The following is a 15,263-nucleotide window of genomic DNA, read 5'->3' as shown; positions in this document are numbered from 1 at the left end:
ATTAGTTGTTTTAATCACACAATTAAATTATGATTCAAATCAGAATTTTAAAAATTGTTTGAATGTGATTCAAATCTGAATTTTAAAAGTTGTTTGAATGTGATTCAAATCTGAATTTTTAAAGTTGTTTGAATCATATTTAAATCTGATTTTTAAAATTGATTCAATAAAATTCAGATCTGATTTTTAAAAATATTTGAATGTGATTCAAATCTGATTTTTTAAAAATGTTTGAATGTGATTCAAATCTGAATTTTTGAAGTTGTTTGAATGTGATTCAAATCTGAATTTTTAAATTTGTTTGAATGAGATTCAAATCTGAATTTTTAAATTTATTTGAATCATATTCAAATCTGGATTTTTAAGTTGAATATGAGATATTCAATTTAATTTAATTATGTATGTTTTATTTAATTGTTAAATAGTGATATGCATGATGGATGATCATGGACTATAAAAGACCAATGTGATTGGATTTATTTCTTTTATGTTTCTTTGGGATTGTAAATTAATTAATTTATTTTAATTTATTTTGGGCATGTATTATTAAGTTTGTAATAATTTTTGGGTTGTAATTTCATTTATTTAAGTTCTTGTAAATTCGCCTTGGTATGCCAAGGATTACTATGTAATATTGGATTGCAAGAAATTCAAGGAGGTCAAGAGCATTGGTGGGACCAGTGGGAGGAATTCAATATCAAGTGTTGATTATGTACTCCTTCAGCAACTCTTGTAAAATGAATGAATGAAATGCACCTAGGAATGCCCTGATTCAATTCTTGGTGGCTCAGAATTGAATCCCTTAGAAAGTCCATGATCATACCATATTTACTGCTTATCCATGAATGCATGAGATGTATGGAATGTATGCAATTATATGATATATGCATGCTAAATGGATAATGTGCAAAGTGAGACCTTAATAGTAATTAGGATGGCTATAAAATCTTCCAAACAAATGATTAAGTTGGAAATGGTATAATTAAAGTAATTATAACATAAGCCCTCCATTGGGGCAATTATTTTAAGAAATTTTAAATAGTTGCATGAGATGCAATTAATTTAAGAGATTTTCTTAAGAATAATTGTTAAGCATGAGATGTTGTAAATATGTAAATGGTTTGGTGGCCAATATTGGATGTACCTGAGGACATTAAAATTATTTGCATAATTACTGGCTCAATGGGATCAACTTAACTAATGCAAGATAAGTCAATATTGGATGTACCTGAGATTTTGAGCATTAGGGGCTAGTAAAAGGATTAAACCTCACATGAGATGTGATGGGCAAGGAGTTGCTCACTTATAGTTTATTGTAATTCCAATAATGGATGTACCTGAGGATGATCAATAGAATTATAAGAATTCAATCACCCACTAGAAATCCATCCAACTAGGATTTCCGTTTTCTACTTTGGAAGTGTAGGATTCGCTAAGTTAGTGGGAGGACCAATTTGATTAAAAGACCATAATCATTTTGGTTAATTACATGATACATTTACTAATTAATCTGGTTATTTTCTGCTTAATTTTCTAATAAAAATGAGCACAAAACAACCACCACCATCCAATATCCTTGCAAGCATACTTGATCACAACAGTTGACAGACCTAATCATGCGATTGGCTAAGAAATTTGTAACTAGTCTGAACCTTGAACATATAGGATATGTTCTAGATTCAAATGTTCTGGTCCCTTACCTCCAGAGGCCACTTAAGAGGAACATGAAACTTTGGACAAGTGGAAGGAGCATGATATGAGAGCTAAGTGTTACATGTTTGCTTCCATGAGTAATGAGTTACGTATAAAGATGAAAACTTGCAGAGTGCAAGTGAGATCCTCCTTCACCTACAAGAGTTGTATGGTGAGCACAGCGAGAATGCTAGGTATGAGATATCTAGACAGCTATTCCGTATGAGGATGTCCAAGGATGTAATGTTGGGGATCATGTCCACAAGATGATTCGGTGATTGAGCGGTTGGAACATCTTGACTTCAACATGGATTTCCAACTACAAACGGATTTGATCCTTCACCCTTCCGAGTCTTTTGGGAATTTTGTGACAAATTTCCATATAACTAAACAGAATGCACCTTAGCCGAATTACTCAACATGCTGGTTATTGCCCAAAAGAATATGCCGGCAATAAAGGAAAAGAGGTAGCTTTGATTGCATCTTCTTCTCCGAAAGTCCAACAAGAAGAAGCGCAATAAGAAAAAGAAATCTCGATTCTGGTCCTTCCAAGAAAATAGCTAAACAGAAAAGGAAGATTAAAGTCGATAAAGGCAAAGGAAAGTGTCTCCACCGCCAACAGAAAGTGTTTCCATTGCCAATGAAAAGTGTTTCCATTGTCGAAGAAAGTGTTTCCACCGCCGCAGTATAGTAATCTAAATGAATGCAATGCCATGGTGAAAACCAACTCAAGTTCAAAATATATTTGGCACTTAAGGTTATGTCATGTTGCGTAAGATAGGATTGCAAAATTGGAGAAAATGGGGATTCTATCCTCATTAGGCTCTGAGCCTACTCCAACTTGTGAATCTTACCTTCAAGGCAAAATGACTAGATCACCCTTTGTTGGACAAGGGCTAAGAGCTGAAAATATTTTGGAACTAATACATAGTGATGTATGTGGTCCGCTTAAAGAAATGGTTAGAGGGGCTTTCATTATTTTATTACCTTTATCGATGATAAATCAAGGTTTGGGTATTTGTATTTGATGAAATACAAACATGAATCCTTTGAAAAGTTTAAGGAATTTAAATCAAGTAGAAAATCAAACAGGAAAAAGTATTAAAGCTCTTCGATCAGATCGTGGAGGTGAATATTTGAGTACTGAATTTGATGAATACTTGAGAGAGCATGGCATTGTTTCTCAGCTGACTCCTCCAGGAACGCCACAGCTGAATGGTGTATCTGAAAGGAGAAATCGTACCTATTGGATATGGTACGTAGTATGATGAGCTATACCGATATGCCAATCTCCTTTGGGGATTTGCATTAGAATCACTTTATATATTCGAATAGGATTCCATCAAAATCGCTTTCTTCCACACCTTATGAGATATGGCATGGAAGAAAACCAAGTCTTAAGCATGTTAAGATTTTGGGTTGTCCAAATTATATCAAAAAGTGAACACGATAAATTGGAGACCGATCGTAAAGAGGTCAATTTGTTGGATATCCAAAAGATAGTTTTGGATATTATTTTTATTTGCCTACTTCACAAAAGGTTGTGATAAGTAGAGATGCCACATTTCTTGAACAATGTTTGTTCAAGAAGGAGGCAAAGGAAGGCAAATAGAGTTAGAATTGGAGAATTTCGACCAACCAATGCATCGATGGATATAGATCCATCTAGTCAACCTATACCCATTGATGAAACATCTACACTGTTCCTCGTAGAACAACTGGGTATCTCACCCACGGTGAGATATGGTTTTCTTCATGAAGAAGAACAAGAGTTGTCTACTCATGAAGAAGTAGATCATGGAGATGATCCACTTACCTATGAAGAAGCTATATCGATATAGACACTTCAAAATGGATTGATGCTATGAAATCCGAGATTGATTCCATGTATAAGAATCAAGTTTGGGATCTTGTTGACCCACCAAGGTATTGTACCTATAGGGAACAAATGGGTTTTCAAGAAGAAAATTGGTTCGATGGAAAGGTAGAGACCTATAAGGCAAGGCTAGTAGCGAAAGGGTTTCGCCAAAGGCAAGGAATAGACTATGAGGAGACTTTCTGCTTTGTTGCCATGCTTAAATCAATTAGGATTTTATTAGCAATAGTGCATACTATGATTATGAGATTTGGCAGATGGATGTCAAAAAAGCTTTTCTCAATGGATACATTGAAGAAAACATTTTCATGGAACAACCTAAGGGATTTGAATCCCAAGATGGTTCCAAGGTATGCAAGCTAAAGCGATCCATTTATGGGTTGAAACAAGCTTCGAGGAGTTGGAACATCCGTTTTGATGAAGCCATTAAATCTTTTGGTTTTATCAAAAATGAGGATGAGCCATGTGTATATAAGAAGGTTAGTGATGCTATCACTTTCCTTGTCTTATATGTGGATGACATATTGTTGATGGGTAATGATACAGGTATGTTGACGACTATAAAGGTATGGTTGTCAAATACATTCTCCATGAAAGACTTAGGGGAGGCAACCTATATTCTTGGGATTCGCATCTATAGAGATAGAGCGAAAAGAATAATTGGTTTATCCCAAAGTCTATACTTGGAAAAGGTGTTAAAGAGGTTTAACATGCTTGATTCCACGAGAGGATTGTTACCAAGTGAGACATGGTATCCACCTTTCTAAAGAGATGTCTCCAAAGACACCAAGAAAGAGATAAGATGGCCAGATTCCATATGCTTCGCTATTGGAAGTTTAATGTATGCAATGTTGTGTACTAGGCCTGATATCGCATATGTCGTTAGTTTGACTAGCGGTATCAATCCAATCCAGTTTGGAACATCGATAGTCACAAGAATATCCTTAAGTACTTGAGAAGAACTAAGGATTTATTCTTGATTTATGGAGGTGGAGACTTGCAATTGGATGGTTATACCGATTCGATTTCCAATCGATATCGATGATAGAAAGTCTACCTCTGGATATGTGTTCATTTGTAATGGAGGTGCGATCGGTTGGAAGAGTTCCAAACAGAGCACGATCGCAGATTCCACTCATCGAGGTCGAGTATATTGTCGCATCGATGCCGCAAAAGAAGTCGCTTTGGATAAAGAAGTTCGTGATGAACTTACAGAGTTCCTTCCATTGAGTCGCCAGCTCCATTACACCGTGACAACAATGGAGCATCATACTGAGCTAAGGAACTAAGGTCTCACCCAAAATCCAAACACATAGAAAGGCACTACCACATTATCAGAGATATAGTTGGGCAAGGCGATATAGCCATGCAGAAAAATAACATCAGCTAAAAAATTCAGCTGATCCATTCACTAAGCTTTTGTCACAAGTTCAGTTAGACCGACATCTTGAGAAGATAGGTCTAAGATATTGTAATGAATGGCTCTAGTGCTAGTGGGAGATTGTTAGTAGTATGCCCTAGAGCATATCATTTAGTATGTATCTTGTACATACTTTATTAATAAAAGGCATTTCCACTTTTCCGTTTACATAATATATTTATGTGTAATAGAAAAGGTCCATTGATATTTTGTTAGAAATATTATTCTTAAGTTGTTAAGAATATGAGTGACAATATTTCTAGCACAAAGTATCATAAATAGGTTCACAATCGAGGATACTTCATAATAAGGACATGACTTATCCAGAAAGATTGTATTCATGTTTGTTCCCAAGTTATTTATATGAGATATAAATAAGATGGAATGGTGAGTCTCATGCCATATAACAAACATGATAGGCACTTATAAATGATAAGTAGGCCGAACCAGTGACACTTATGACAAGCACATGGAGTTTACTCTTGTCAATGTTTTGTCATAAATCATATCGAGGCATATAATCTTTAGACCCGAGATAGCATGCTTATCTTGTATATAGGTAGTTTGAGTTTGATATCGCTTTCATACTTGTACTATGTATGGGTATATGGGCATGTGTTGGCTCTCGCTAGTTATATATGGAGGTAGGTGTTGATCAAGAAGGAATCTGTTCCTCTAAGTAAATAGAGATAAAATCCTATGTTCATTTAATTGTTCTTGATGTTTCAAGTTCCTGCCAGACAGATAGATTTATTCGAAAAGAGTTTCGATGAGAAAATCTTTTAATCAAGAACTGGAATTAAAAGAGAACATAATATTCATAGCAAATGGAGTTTGACATAAACCATGACTCACTTGAGTTGGGATTTTGTAACAGAGAGATTCTAGTGCATGGTAACATATGATTATAGGTTCATTTAAGGTAAATCTTATTACTAATTGGGTGGCCATGTCATGCTATGCTAGGTGTTAACCATGGTCTATGAGGTTCATAAAATGATTTAGAGAAATCATTTATGGTAAGAAAGAGTTCGATGATATTAAGAGTTGATATCATGTCTCATTGCCAATTAGTGATGAGCCTAGTAAGTCACACACATACACAAGTTATCACCTATTTAAATATGATTTAATTAATTAATTAAAGAGTTTAATTGATTAATTAAATAGATTTGGTTTGCAATTAAATTGCAAAGTCCCTAGCATGACTTGAAACCAAATCTAGATTATTGGATGTGTAGTATAAATTAAATTTATATTTAAAGTGTTTAAATATGAATTTAATTGATGAGAAATTAATTAATAGAGATTAATTAATTAATTTATATTTGATATAAATTAATTAGAAGAAGAAAATAATTATTTTGGGTTAAGAACTCAAAATTAAGACACAGGGCATTTTGGTCATTTCACGAGTGTGACACCTGGCACCATGAGATGGTGACACATGGCATAACACATAAGCTTGCCAAATGTTTTTAATCATGTAAGATGATTAAAATCAAGATTAAATATAGGTTTGACACTTGGCACAATGTGATTGGGTCACTTAAACCTAGAGCTAATCAAAAGGTGACATGTGGCTAGGGTTTAATGTGTTAACCTAGCTATTTAAGTGTGGTTATGAAAAGAAAACATAACCAGCAGCCTCTCCTCTCATATGTCACGCCACTTTGAGCCTCTCCAGCTATTTCTCTTCATCTCTCATCAATTCAAAGAGATTAGCCATCAATCTCTTGAATTAAGAACACTAGAAATTGTTTCTAGTGTCCTGTTTGCATCTCTAATCTCTTAAAAGGCAGAACTTGAATTTCTAATTAATAGAAAAGGCTTTAGAAGCTGTTCAAGGGCTGCCATAGGTGTTCTTGGTGTGGACAAGCTAGAGGGACAACATCCGTGTCCTCAAGACGAATCTCAAAGGCGCAGACACGCCATGAGACATCAAGAGGTTAGTGTAATCGTTCTTGATTTAATCTAGGGTTCTAAAATTAATCTGATTAATTTTAAAATCTTAAATGGCAAATACAGATCCAAAAACATATTAAAAGAGTTTTAATATGTTGTTTATCATTGAAATCAAATAGATAAAAATAAATCTTGCATGGTGCATGTGACCCTAGGTGAAAATTTTTTGAATTCAATGGTATAATCTTGTGTTTTTCACGCTTCCGTTCCTTCATCCTTCTAGGTCAATATTCTGCCCACACTTCCTTCAATATATACCATTCCTCAAGTGTCCACAAGCTGCCACAAACCATTCTTCAACATCACATTGCCGTCCCATATACCAATTTCCATCAAAGTGCATAATTCACCATATAAACATGAAATAATTCACTAAGTTACTAAATCACCATGATTAACATTATTTCTCATCAATTATATGCACAAATACCTCATCAAAAACGTGACTCATGGCTGTCCAAAATGAAAACAACAATAACCCTTCAAACTCAAAATTTTCCTTCACCAATCTAACACCCATAACATGAACATAAACTTTAACAAAGAATTTCTCAAAAATGCAAACTTACCTTTAATTGTAACTTGCTAAACCTTCACCAAACTTCTCAAAATTGGTATCAATATCTTCCTTGTGGTGTGTAGACCATTTTTCACGAAGCTATCAAAGTGATTGGAGTTGAAAATGGGGAGTGCATGGAGCTTTGAAGAAAAACGTTAATGGTGGCTTTCTTTTCTTTCTCAAATCGGCTAGGTTTAATGGAATGAGGAAGATGACCTTTGAGTGGGAATAATCTACCCACTTATGAAGTAATTTAATCATTTTAATGTTCTTAGTGGTCCACTAAAGAATTTAAGTCATATTTTATGTTAAATTCCCACTTATTCCACATTTAACCCATGATTTTTGCTATTTACTTTAGGTACCACTAAACTAATTTTTCATTTTATTTTCTAAGTGTAATACTATTTATTTTTAATGGAAATTTAGGTCAAAAGACAATTCGAGTGTCAAATGACCATAATGCCCTGTTAGTTCGTTCGATTTTTCTAAAAACCGTATTTTGTCTGTTTTTCGATTTCTCACTTTTATTTGTACTATTTATTTAATTTTTATTTGATATTTCTAATGATATTTATTCTTCAATAAGGGTCTATTTAAGTCCTAAAAATGTTTTCCGTGGTTCCCATGATCCAGGGCTAGTCAACGGTCCATGCCGTGACTTCTCGGTGCGGTCACCCATCGCTAGGTTTCCCGGCTCGCTTAACTTGATCACATTTCTTGGCTATCATTTTTCCTTTGTTTTTCTTGTATTTTCTTTTCTTGTATTTCATTATTTTATGTCTCCTCCCTCGTGTCAAAGTGTAGTTCTAGGCATCCTAGCTGTCCGGACAGCACTGGTCACCGGAACAGCAGAACGCACTACCGAACTTTGGGGTGTTACAATTCTCCCCCCCTTAAATAAATTTCGTCTCGAAATTTTATCTGGCATTAGTCTCTGAACAGCTGTGGGTGCTGTCTCCTCATATCCTCTTCACGTTCCCAAGTAGCTTCCTGGCCTGAATGATGGTTCCACAGCACTTTAACCAGGGGTATCTGTTTGTTCCTCAGCTGCTTCACCTCATAAGCCAGAATTTTTATGGGTTCTTCCTCATATGAGAGGTCTGGATTTACTTCAATCTCTTTAACTGATAGTACATGAGATGGGTCTGATCTATACCTCCTTAATATGGACACATGGAAGACATTGTGTATCCTTGCTAACTCTGGAGGTAATGCCAACCGATATGCCAAAGGACCCACTCTTTCCAAAACCTCATATGATCCGATGAAACGAGGACTCAGTTTCCCCTTTCTGCCAAATCTCATAATCCTCTTCCAAGGAGAAACTTTGAGGACTACCTTATCACCCATTGCATACTCAATATCTCTTCTCTTCAGATCAACATAGGACTTGACGGTGCAGCGCAGCCTTGAGTCTATCTCTGATCAATTTGATCTTTTCCTATGTCTGCTGAACAATTTCTGGCCCAATCATCTTTCTTTCACCAATTTCATCCCAACATAGGGGAGTTCTGCACTTTCTGCCATACAAAGCTTCATATGGAGGCATCCCAATGCTTGATTGGTAGCTGTTGTTATAAGCAAACTCAATCAAAGGCAAGTGTGTATCCCAACTACCTTCAAATTCAATCACACAAGCCCGTAGCATATCCTCCAATATCTGAATAACTCTTTCAGGTTGGCCATCATGCGTGGGTGGAATCTTTGTCTTTGAAGTTCAATCTAGTTCCTAGGGCTCTCTGAAGACTACCCCAGAATCTAGAAGTGAACAAAGGATCTCTATAAGATATAATCGATACTGGCACTCCATGCAATTTTACAATTTCATATATGTAAAAATCTGGCCAGTCTCTCCAACTATAGTCCATTTAGAATGGCAAAAAGTGAGTAGACTTGGTTAGTTTATCAATTATAACCTATACTGCATCATGACTATTCTGTGTCCTCAGAAATCTCATCACAAAATCCATAGTTATCTGTTCCCTTACAATGTTTCATAGGGTGCCACTTGTATGCTAGCTTGACACTTATTAATGTATACAAATTCTATTAGTGGGATTTATCTGTCCCATCTCCCCTCGGATTCAACGACACAAGTTCTCAGTATATTCTCGAGGGCTTATCACGTGACATGAGTGATTATTATCATTTCATTTCATTATTTATAGAAACTCAATGAGTTTTAAAATTTACCTGAATCACTTGTTTCAATTGTCCATCTGTCTGAGGATGATACGTTGTACTGATATCTCTAAGCTTATAGCAATTACTGGGGTACAGGTAATTCACATTAATGTAACTGAGCCACTGACTCTAGCTACCTTACAAGTGTAGTCGTTTGATAGACTAGTTCTGAAGTTTTAAATTTTTGACTAAAATTTTCACATTTATTTCCAGTAATAGTACTCTATTCGGGTGCAACTGTATCAATTTATAGATTACTTACAAATATTCTTAATTTACTGTATCACGAGGAAGTACGTAGCTCTACACAATAATCCCGTATCGGTACTGTAATCTGTAGCTTACAATACAAACATTGAGAACATTATATAGTCACTATGTTATAACCTCATGGACTAGGTTTTCTAACATCTTATCTTTCTCGAATCCACTAATATCCTAAACCGATTCTGATTACAATATCCCAATTCTTTTAGTTAACAATTCTTCCAAAATTAGTGTCAATCATACTTGTTATTGTAGTTTTGATCCTAAAAGACTAGTCACTAACACATCAAATTTATTCTCCTGTAAGGGAATAGCAACAGAACATATAGTTCTGACACTAACACACAATTAAGTAGTGCTGGGATCAAATAATAACTAATTGTTTCTTTCAAAAATTAAGAACTTACCAGCAGCTACATCTGAAGTTTCTGCTCTTTCTCCTTGGCGCATAGTGGGCCTCTGGTGGTGTGCTACCATATTCGGGTTGATTCACTGTGTTATAGTGGTGAGGAGTACCAACTCTATTTCTATCTTGACTCTGACTGACGGTCTGTGAAATCCGGAGAGCAGATCGAGGTGGTTTAGTACAATCTTTAGCAAAGTGTCCAAGTTTTCCACAATTGTAGCAGGCTCTAGACGCCTTATAGCATATCCCAACATGATATCTTCTACAAGTTTCACATTGGCGGGAAGGGTAGGAACTTCTAGTTGTTCGACGATTGGACCTTGATGGTCTCTGTCTTACTGATCCACCTCTATCATATCCTTGAGCTCGGGGTTCCTCAAATTCTTTTCTCTTTCTCAAATTACTGTTCTTGTGGGGGTTGGGTCTGTACTTGGGCTTGGGTTGACAGATTATCAGCCATTTGTTGGAAGAAAGTGGCCATTTGCTGGGCCATTTGTGCAGTAATTTGTACCGGTAAAATTGGTACAGTCGGGCCTTCGACATTTTGTGGAGCTGGGGCCTCAACTTGTTCTCCTGCCATCACAGACTGTTCTATTGTCTCATTCTTCTCTTCCATATCTTTTCTCACAGAATTTTCTATCCTGTACAACCAACACAAGGAGATTCCTCTCCATTAGTTCACATTTATGATGTAAATGTACTATATGTATCAAACATTTGAGCGATTGTAATTCTTGACAAAAGATTTCAAATTCACAGTTCGAAATTCACTTTAAAACCATTGCTCTGATACCACTAAAATATGTCACACCCTACCCCTCTGTAAGGCATAACATGATCCCGTAGTATACCTAATGAATTACCAACTCCGTCTACTGATAACCCATTAAATACACTACAAGGGATTTTCAAAACTTTTCTTGCTTCTTTTACAGTGGTGAGCACTATTTACAGGTGTTAAAAACCTTTTTGAACTGAAGTGATAAAACTGACACATTTGACTTAATTGGAGTTTCTGTAAAAATTTTGGCAGAGTGCCATCTGTATTTTGGATAAAACAGTTCTTCAGAAAACCTGTAAAAAGCACTTCAATATGTATTTGCAAATCTCAACTCCAATATATTTCTCAACTCAATCCATAGTGATTTTTCGAAGACCGAGATAAAGGAAATATAATACAAAACTATTTAAGTAAATGAAATCTCAAATTTACATTTACAATAATTTACATTTAATTACATACCAAAATGTTTTACAAGAGTTTTTATACAACTGCTCAAATAATTTACATACATATTATTACATGCTTACATCAAAACCTATGTACATGGGTATATCTATGATATACCTGGAGCTGATCTGAATGTATCCTCAAAGCAACTTAATCACTGCTCTATGCTCTTCTTACTGCGACAAGATGCAAAGCTATCATTGAGTGGTGAACTCGATGGTGCACAACTATAATTTAAAACATAATACAATATACATTGACAAATTTCTGATAAATAATTTGGGAATCAATACTCATCAAATTTCACAACTCAAAATATTCATTGCCACTAATGTAAATCATTTGTATAAATGACTTGGAGCACAAAATTCAATTTGTCAAATCTTGACTATCCATTTAAGTAATTCCAACAAAATCAATTATACATAAACCATAATTGAAATCACCATTCAAAAGCCATTCTGTATCTCAAAAATCATTATGTATCTCAAAAACCATGTTGTATCTCAAAAATCAAACTTTATCTCACTAACTATGCAAGACTAATCCGAAAGGGCCATATTCGATGTGATTCTAACTCCCTATGGTCGGGGGGTCGAATCTGATTCTAACTCCTATGGTCGGGAGGTCGAATCATCGTGCAGTACCATCACAATAATGAATCTTCCGCAAGGGCCATAACGATAAAATAAACTTAGATCTAACCTCAAATCGAGGAAAATCTAAGCCTGTGCACGTACCATGGTAATCAAAACACAACTCACTCCATTGTCTTCTCAACAAATGAGAGAGACGGGTAATAACCTAGTCAAGCATCTATAGTGAGATATAAAACAATATCACAATCCTTTTAGCGAGCATAAATCACAATATAATTCGATTCAAAGTCAATTCCAATATCCAATAATTTTTATGCTCATCACAATTCAAATAATAAAGTTTTCATTTTTTCCATGAATATTACCATCACAATTCAAAACATATTCTATCACAATTTTCCAAAACATAATTTACTTAATCCATAACAATGCTTAATACTTATGGAAATACCATTTCACAAAGCCAAATTCATACATACAATAACAATTTTCAATAATCATGGAATTAAATCCAATGCTTGTTAAACATAATTCATAAGAAAAATATATCATTTAATCATATGAAATATTCAACACTAAATCTATTAAAAACTAGTTGTGCACAAACCTCGATGTTGTCTCACGATCCGACTCGGTGTTTCCTTCCCTTTTCTTTGAGTCCTTGTTATCGAGAAACACAATTTGAAGTGTTTCAGTACTAATTTAAACTGTCTCTATCGATGGTGTTTGGTAATTAATGCACTGAACTCAATTATTCACTTAATCACCTAATATACCGACCCTCGTTGCATTTTAGGTAAATTAGGTTTTAGTGTCGTTAATATGTCACATTTGATAGGGTTTTAGGTTTGGTATGTTTTACCAAAGTCATTTCCTTGCTTAGTGCATTTTAATGCAAATTCTTTGGATTCCGGGACACTGGTTTGACCTAACCGGACGATCTAGTTCCCTCGGTTTTCGGGTCTTGGTCGAAACTACAAACTTGTAGATCTAGGTCTTATTGCACGCGGTGCAAAATTTCAGGTCAATCCGAGTTAAGTAGACCAAGTTATGGTCATTACACTATTGCTGGTCAAGTGGTACCATTTTAGGTCAATTTTAGGTCAAATTGGTCAATTCTGGTTCGGCCAGTTTTTGGACCCGAACTTGTGCAAGTTGTTTGACTTGCTTATGGTCATTTCTGGGCTTTGGTGTCTTCATAAGACTTGTAGGTATGGGTCTTAACTATTCTTGGTCAAAATTTCAGGTCAATTGGACCTGGTTTCAGTGAGTTATGACCTAAACACTCACTGCTGCCCAATTGGTCATTTTTCAGGTCCTAATTGCACCTAATCCGAATTGGTCATTTTTTTAGGTCACCTTGCAAGCAGAATTTTGGCATAGTTTCTCAATGAAAGTTGGCACATTTTGTGTCTAGTTTCACCTCAAATTGGTCTCATACCAATTGAGGTTACACATTCAAGGTTATAGGCTAAAATATACACTGCCCTCAATATGCATTTCACACCCCAACTTCAAACACACATTTACCTTTGTCATTTGTTTACTTACCTACCAAACTGTTTTGGCACATTACCAAAAGCATTTTCTACATTACATTAGCATTATTTTGGGCAGATTCCAATCATCCTCAACACACCAAATATCATTCACAATTACAATTTCTAAGTACCATTACAAACACACCTAAACATTACAAACTTTACATACACTTTACAATGTTAATTTACATACATATCATCAATCCTTCTAGGTCAATATTCTGCCCACACTTCCTTCAATATATACCATTCCTCAAGTGTCCACAAGCTGCCACAAACCATTCTTCAACATCACATTGCCGTCCCATATACCAATTTCCATCAAAGTGCATAATTCACCATATAAACATGAAATAATTCACTAAGTTACTAAATCACCATGATTAACATTATTTCTCATCAATTATATGCACAAATACCTCATCAAAAACGTGACTCATGGCTGTCCAAAATGAAAACAACAATAACCCTTCAAACTCAAAATTTTCCTTCACCAATCTAACACCCATAACATGAACATAAACTTTAACAAAGAATTTCTCAAAAATGCAAACTTACCTTTAATTGTAACTTGCTAAACCTTCACCAAACTTCTCAAAATTGGTATCAATATCTTCCTTGTGGTGTGTAGACCATTTTTCACGAAGCTATCAAAGTGATTGGAGTTGAAAATGGGGAGTGCATGGAGCTTTGAAGAAAAACGTTAATGGTGGCTTTCTTTTCTTTCTCAAATCGGCTAGGTTTAATGGAATGAGGAAGATGACCTTTGAGTGGGAATAATCTACCCACTTATGAAGTAATTTAATCATTTTAATGTTCTTAGTGGTCCACTAAAGAATTTAAGTCATATTTTATGTTAAATTCCCACTTATTCCACATTTAACCCATGATTTTTGCTATTTACTTTAGGTACCACTAAACTAATTTTTCATTTTATTTTCTAAGTGTAATACTATTTATTTTTAATGGACATTTAGGTCAAAAGACAATTCGGGGTGTCAAATGACCATAATGCCCTCTGTTATTCGTTCGATTTTTCTAGAAACCGTATTTTATGCTTTTTGATTTCTAACTTTTCTGTGTACTAATAATTTAATATTTCTATGATCTTACTAAATATATATATTCTTCAATAAGGGTCTATTTATGTCCTAAAAATGTTTTCCAGGGTTCCCCGCAGTCCAGGGCTAGTCAACGGTCCATGCCGTGACTTCCCGGTGCGGTCACCCATCGCTAGGTTTCCCGGCTCGCTTAACTTGATCACATTTCTTGGCTATCATTTTTCCTTTGTTTTTCTTGTATTTTCTTTTCTTGTATTTCATTATTTTATGTCTCCTCCCTCGTGTCAAAGTGTAGTTCTAGGCATCCTAGCTGTCCGGACAGCACTGGTCACCGGAACAGCAGAACGCACTACCGAACTTTGGGGTGTTACATCTTTCTTCTCAATAAACAATACTGGCGCTCCCCAAGGTAACACACTAGGGCAGATGAAGCCCTTTTCAAGTAGTTCTTGTAACTGT

Source organism: Hevea brasiliensis, chromosome 1, assembly GCF_030052815.1.
Source record: "Hevea brasiliensis isolate MT/VB/25A 57/8 chromosome 1, ASM3005281v1, whole genome shotgun sequence".
Classification (NCBI taxonomy): domain Eukaryota; kingdom Viridiplantae; phylum Streptophyta; class Magnoliopsida; order Malpighiales; family Euphorbiaceae; genus Hevea; species Hevea brasiliensis.
The sequence above is the reverse complement of the archived record's forward strand: the minus strand, read 5'-3'. Positions refer to the sequence as shown.